This window comes from Podarcis vaucheri (assembly GCF_965113315.1).
Source record: "Podarcis vaucheri genome assembly, chromosome: 1".
NCBI lineage: Eukaryota > Metazoa > Chordata > Lepidosauria > Squamata > Lacertidae > Podarcis > Podarcis vaucheri.
In genome coordinates, this window is record NC_138759.1 from 66,002,340 (window position 1) to 66,009,550 (window position 7,211).

Consider the following 7,211-nt stretch of genomic DNA (forward strand, 5'->3'; position numbering starts at 1 on the left):
CCTTTGGGGTGTATTGGGGACCTCGACACACAACATTGGGGAAACATTGCAGAACAAACTAAAGCAGGAAAAAAATCCACCACTAGCTCACTCCAGTGGTACCTTGGGTTACAAATGCTTCGGGTTACAGACACTTCAGGTTACAGACTCCGCTAACGCGGAAGTAATACCTTGGGTTAAGAACTTTACCTCAGGATGAGAACATAAATCGTGCAGCAGCGGTGCAGTGGCAGCAGGAGGCCCCATTAGCTAAAGTGGTGCTTCAGGTTAAGAACTGTTTCAGGTTAAGAATGGACCTCCAGAACAAATTAAGTTCTTAACCAGAGGTACCACTGTATTATTCTGTCAACAACATGTTGCAGAATATATCAGCAATAAAATCCCAGTTTGGGGGGGGGGGTGTCTTTGGTAACATTGGGGGCTGGGGAGGGAAATAGGCTGATTATAGGGAAAAACCCAGGTGACACCAGTTCTGGTTTCTGATCCCTGTAGCTGAGTCAGATTGAATGCTTCACCCTCCTTTCCCCATTCTCAGGGCCTTCCTAATGAACAAAAGAACAAAGACTTCTTTAGGTGGTATTCACCTGAACTAAGTTTTACTCAAAGAAAGCCCATTGGAATTAATGAACCTAACGTAATGTCCATTAATTTCAGTGTGCCTCCTCTGAGTGGGCCAATACATTTGCATTTGCATTGCATAAGACTGCTCCCTCCCCATCTTGCCCTTCTCCCTCTCCTTCCTAGTGCCCTCACCCCACCATGCCATCCACTACTACTGAGTAAAATAACAAAATAAAGTAGAATACCAATAACAGGGTCCCACACAGTTATTGTTTGCAAAGGGTAATGTAGTTCTGCTACATTTTGAACAAAGATCCCGAGGGAACCACTGAGTACGTGTTTTTACAACACTAATGAGGAGGAAGACAGTGTGAGGTGAGAACGTGTCTGTTTTGCTCCCTAGATTACTACTAGCAGACTGAATCTATCAGATAAATAATGGCAGAAGGAGATGCTGCACAGATGTGATAAATAGGTGCTGGTCACCTTTGCCAGCAAAAGGGGGAGGAGAGACGTATTATAAAAGTAAGAATTTAAAAAACGAAATGCAGCGCTGTAACAATCTCGTAAAGTGACTAAAGGTGGTGAAATCATTGTTAATAATAGACTAGAAGGTGTAAAATGATGCGAGGTCAAAATGCAGAAATGCCGCAAGCATTAGCTGGTGTCAACACAGAAAAGAGTAAGAGCGCTTCAAGCTTTAAAACTGCAGTTAATGCTTTGGCGTGGCAGCCCCAACTTTGTAGAACAGGGGTAGGAAACCTAAGGCCCATGGGCCACAAGCAGCCCACGGGGGTCATTTAACCAGCCCCCAAGCCGCCCACTCGGCGAGTCCCTGCGTGCTGCGCTAAACCATCACAGCACGGCACAGGGATTCGCTTCCGCGGTGCTGGAAATAGCATCTGCTATAGGATCTCCGCTGGAGTGAACCGGCCCAGGCGAGGTAAAGCTTGCCGACCCCTGTTGTAGAACTTCCTGCCATGGACCCTCTGCATATGCCCAACCTATGAAGTGCCACACACAGCTGCAACCTTAGGTAGGACTGCCACCCCCCTGCTTATAGTCCTCTATGGACATGGAGTTTCAGGGATAGCCTCAGATTTTCAGATATCTTTGTTGTAATATGAGTGCTCAGCAGCTGCGAAATAGCAACCCATAGTTTACATCATGTGATTCTTATGGGATTGAGCGTGAGACCGGATGTTCAACGCTCTTCTCAGGGATGTGTTCTCAGTGTAACTTGAGACCTTCCTGTTGTTGTTGCAAAGGGGGAGTCAGTGAGATGTTCAGAGGTTTCTGAGAGAGCAGACATGCTTTGTGCAAGCTCTTGTACAGTGTACAGTCCAGGAATAAAGTAGAATGAAACAAACTACTTTTCAGACTGTTTTCTTTCTCCTGCTGGCATGCAAGGGGGAAGGGAGTGTGCATCTCTCAAGAGGGAGGTGTCACTTATTGAAGATCTCCCTGGTCTGACCGAAGACCAGCCAGGGAAGATCACCAGCAACAGACCCCAGTGCCTGGAAAGAGGAGTCAGCCTTTCCCGAGGGGGCCGGTTTCCAACAATCTTATCTAAAGGTAAAGGTTGTTTTTGTTGTTTAGTCGTGTCTGATTCTTCGTGACCCCATGGACGCCAGGCACTCCTGTCTTCCACTGCCTCCCACAGTTTGGCCAGACTCATGTTTGTAGCTTCGAGAACACTGTCCAACCATCTCGTCCTCTGTCGTCCCCTTCTTCTTGTGCCCTCCATCTTTCCCAAAATCAGGGTCTTTTCCAGGGAGTCCTCTCTTCTCATGAGGTGGCCAAAGTATTGGAGCCTCAGCTTCACAATCTGTCCTTCCAGTGAGCACTCAGGGCTGATTTCCTTCAGAATGGAGAGGTTTGATCTTCTTGCAGTCCATGGGACTCTCAAGAGTCTCCTCCAGCACCATAATTCAAAAGCATCAATTCTTCGGTGATCAGCCTTCTTTATGGTCCAGCTCTCACTTCCATACATCACTACTGGGAAAACCATGGCTTTAATTATATGGACCTTTGTTGGCAAGGTGATGTCTCTGCTTTTTAAGATGCTGTCTAGGTTTGCCATCGCCTTTCTCCCAAGGAGCAAGCGTCTTTTAATTTCGTGACTGCTGTCACCATCTGCAGTGATCATGGAGCCCAAGAAAGTAAAATCTCTCACTGCCTCCATTTCTTCCCCTTCTATTTGCCAGGAGGTGATGGGCCCAGTGGCCATGATCTTCGTTTTTTTGATGTTGAGCTTCAGACCATATTTTGCGCTCTCCTCTTTCACCCTCATTAAAAGGTTCTTTAATTCCTCCTCACTTTCTGCCATCAAGGTTGTGTCATCTGCATATCTGAGGTTGTTGATATTTCTTCCGGCAATCTTAATCTTGGGATTCATCCAGCCCAGCCTTTCACATGAAGGTAAAGGGACCCCTGACCATTAGGTCCAGTCACGGACGACTCTGGGGTTGCGGCGCTCATCTTGCTTTATTGGCCGAGGGAGCCGGCGTACAGCTTCCGGGTCATGTGGCCAGCATGACTAAGCCACTTCTGGTGAACCAGAGCAGTGCACGGAAACGCCATTTACCTTCCCACCGAAGCAGTACCTATTTATCTACTTGCACTTTGATGTCCTTTCAAACTGCTAAGTGGGCAGGAGCAGGGACCGAGCAATGGGAGCTCACCCCGTTGCGGGGATTCGAACCACCAACATTCTGATCAGCAAGTCCTAGGCTCTGTGGTTTAACCCACAGCGCCACCCATGTCCCACCCGCGTTCTTATCCTAGGAACTAGGAAACTGGGAGGCGGGTACTGAACCCTCATGTCTCCTTGTTCTCCTGGTAGAAACATGTCCTGATAAACTGGCCCTATTGTCTGAGAAGGTGGCCTTCTTCATTGTTTTCATCTGCATTGTTTTCTCCCTGAGCACCCCACCGTTCTCACCTTTGGCGATATGGGTGCCTTTCACTGCCTCAATGTCAGCTGAGATTTGCTCTTCTACCACTGATCCCAATTCCACCTCAGCCTTCAACATGATTCAAAGGATCTCTTTGTACTACTTCCAGTATCTTTCTTGAAGCAAGGACTGTTTGAAGTTGGCGCGAGGAGGGGATCGCATATTGCAAAGGTCTGAAATAGGGCATCTTAGCTGATTTGTCTGAGTTGTTTAATTTTGTGTTTGTGCTTTGTGTTTTTTAATTACTTCATGTTGCTTCTGAGAGCTTCATGTTGCTTCGGATGGCATTGCTGCCTTGAAAGGTGGCATAAAAATATCAAAATCAAATAGATGATGCACAATACTTTGGTCAAATTGCTGTTGCATTATGCTAAATCAGACTGTTTGTCCATCTAATTTAGAACTATCTACACTGACTGGCAACGAGTCTCCAGGCCTCCAACTGGTGCGTTTCTCATCTCCTGCTACCAGAGATACCAGGGTTTGGAGCTGGATACATGAAAACTGATATTTCTGGGCCCTTGTGGCCACTGAACTGCATTGTCCAGTTTTTCCTGTGGTTGTGTGAATGCTCATTCACACATTCTAGTCAACACTTGATTCAGCAATCAAGTGATGCTTAGGCATGTGTGAACCATCCATAAATTGCAACCTTCCCTTCGAGAACCACTAACTTGCCCACATCCTTCACACATTTACCCTTGTCGCAAATGGAAATCTTTCTCCTTCACTGATCAGGGTTTCGGCTGCTGCTTCATGTTTCCATTTCAAGCAGTTTGAAAAACTTCACAGATGATGTGGCAAGTGCACACACAAATTGCCCTGTTCCTACACTGTGTTCTTTGCTCTTGGGCTGAGAGAAACGTGCTTTGCAGCAGGGACGTGTGTGCCAGCTTTGGCAATCTGTACAGCTCCCGCCTGCCTGCCTGCTCTTCTCCATTCTAATTTTTTAGACTTCCATTTAAAACAGAAAGAAAAGAAAAACAGCACAACAGTGTAAAATATTTGCTCCCTTAATGTGTGCATCAGATTCCATTGATTTTCCATACCAGCATTTTCTCCCTTTTGTGAATTATTGTGGCATAGGAACCAGAGGAATTCACTGACTCCTTTTCCTTGAAATTGCATTTTGCCTTCGTACAGAGCATTTCTTAATTTGGCAATGATATTAACATTCGCTGCTTGAACTAATTTCTATTAAGCTACCAGCTCATTTTAATAGCACAGTGGGACAGTATGTTGCAGGAAAATGAAGGCCCTACAGAAAGGGAGACGGATTCTAATGAACTCAAACCTGCAAAAGTTGATGAACTTCCCCTCCACTACTAAGATACTATGCCATCAGAAATTTACAAGCTAAGACTGGAGCCACAATCCAAGTTGCTTCTTTAGGCATGACCAAGGATGTGCATTTGTTTCACTATGAATAGGAAACTGAACCAAATGTTTCAGTGAACGCTGCTGATGGCCATTTGGTTTTTCCTTAAGTATTCTGGATGAGGAAATGAGTTGAAAATGTGGGATGAACAAAGGATTAAAGGGAAGATGTGGATAAACAAAGCACAAATGCTCAGTACACTAGACCTCCACAACAATATATCAGAGTGATACTTTAACATAGCTTTTATGGAATATTATGCATCTGGACTGACAGCAGATTTGCTTTTATATTTAAAGGAGAATAATTCTGACTTCCACCATTGCATAAAACCTTTTATAATTTATTGTATGTCTACCTTTTGTACACTAAGGAAACAGAATTATATGCAATGTGCTAGCTTTTCACACCTTGGGGGGGAAAGTTCTCTCAAGAGATCCCAAGTTGAATTTTTGCATTCTGCTTTCCTTTGTCCCACTGAAAGCTAAAATGACAGTATCTGTGATCAATCAAAGCTCAGAATGACAATTCACATTTCTAAGAAGGCTTTTAAAAGTGGTGTGTGCAATTTCAATCTAAGAAGACTTGACTGATTTAGTGTAAATTAGCTCATTCCTGCGTTATAAGTAGCAGTTGGGCTTTGATATACACACACCAGCTAATTATCCTTGAAAATTAACCATGTCACAAAATCTTACACATTGCAGAAATAGCTCCCACTATAGATTCAAATAAACAAAGGAAAAGCATACACTGGGGTGCTACATAAGTAAATAGCAATAACAGAATCCTCAGAATAGCTACCAAAGGGTGTGTGTACATACATTGATTGGTATTTTGAAAATGACAGCACGAGGGTGATTGCTTCATTCTGGAGAAAACAAGACATCTTTTTCACGGTTTCAGTCCCCTTTGTGGATAACCTGGCTCTCAAAACACATTTCAGCAATGCTGATCAAACCAATACTCTCTTCCAGCAAGAGCTTCCATGCAATTCGCATGGCAACTCATCCTCCCCCTCCTCTTTTACAATTCTGATTCATTCAGTGGCCATTTTCCTGGGTGATAGTGGAGAGTTTGAGAGTTCCAGAATATCCACTTGTCCAATGGGGTTCTGCAGGACCAGTCACAACAATATGGAACTCCCTCCATCAGGAAGCTCAGTTGGCTTATTCTTTTGGGGCCTTTAAGCAAACTGTGAAGCCATTTTGGGACCCAGTGTGGTGTAGTGTAGCGGTTAAGAGCAGTGGTCTCGTAATCTGGGGAGCCAGGTTCGTGTCTCCGCTCCTCCACATGCAGCTGCTGGGTGACTTTGGGCTAGTCACACTTCTTTGAAGTCTCTCAGCCCCACTCACCTCACAGAGTGTTTGTTGTGGGGGAGGAAGGGAAAGGAGAATTTTAGCCGTTTTGAGACTCCTTTGGGTAGTGATAAAGCGGGATATCAAATCCAAACTCCTCCTCCTCTTCTTCTTCTTCTTCTTCTTCTTCTTCTTCTTCTTCTTCTTCTTGTTTCCACTAGGCATTTGGGTTGATTTTGGTTCACTTCCCTGCTGCTATGAATGCTGTTGGCTTTGCTCCAGTTTTGTCTTTATTTTTTTTAGCTGTCTCTTATTAGCTGCATGCCATTGTTATGGGTCTATATTTTTTAAAAAAAAATGCTGTAAGCCACCATGGGGGCTTTTGTAGCCAAAAGGTGGGCCAAAAGAGCTAAGCAAGAAAGCATAGAAGACTTTGGCAAAGCTTTCTTCACCATCCATCCCCATAGCTATGTCCTTTTGTTTCCTAAACTTTTAAAAATCTTGTGTCCAAAAATGCATATGACAGAAGAAACACACAACAAAAATGCATATGATTTTTTGTGCAGACTTTTAAAACAAAACAAATGGAAGACATTTGCAGAACTGGGGCAAACTGAACTTAAGTTTGGAAAGGTGAAAAGGAAAAGCAAGTCAACAGATTCATTCATTCCTTGTTGGTGAAACATGAACGAAGGCATAACTATTTCAAAATTTTAGTCAGGATTGCAGCATTGTCCCTGTTTCAGGGCTGTGGCACAGGTACTGATCCTGCTCTTCACTAGTGAGCCATGTGGACAAATAATGGTAAGTAGAGACTGACCATGTGGTATGTGGATATGAAGTGTGCTGAATTAGGTAAAAAGGCAAAGGTAAAGGATCCCTGGACGGTTAAGTCCAGTCAAACGCGGCTATGGGGTTGCAGTGCTCATCTCACTTTTAGGCCGAGGGAGCCGGCGTTTGTCCACAGACAGCTTTCCAGGTCATGTGGCCAGCATGACTAAACCGCTTCTGGCATAA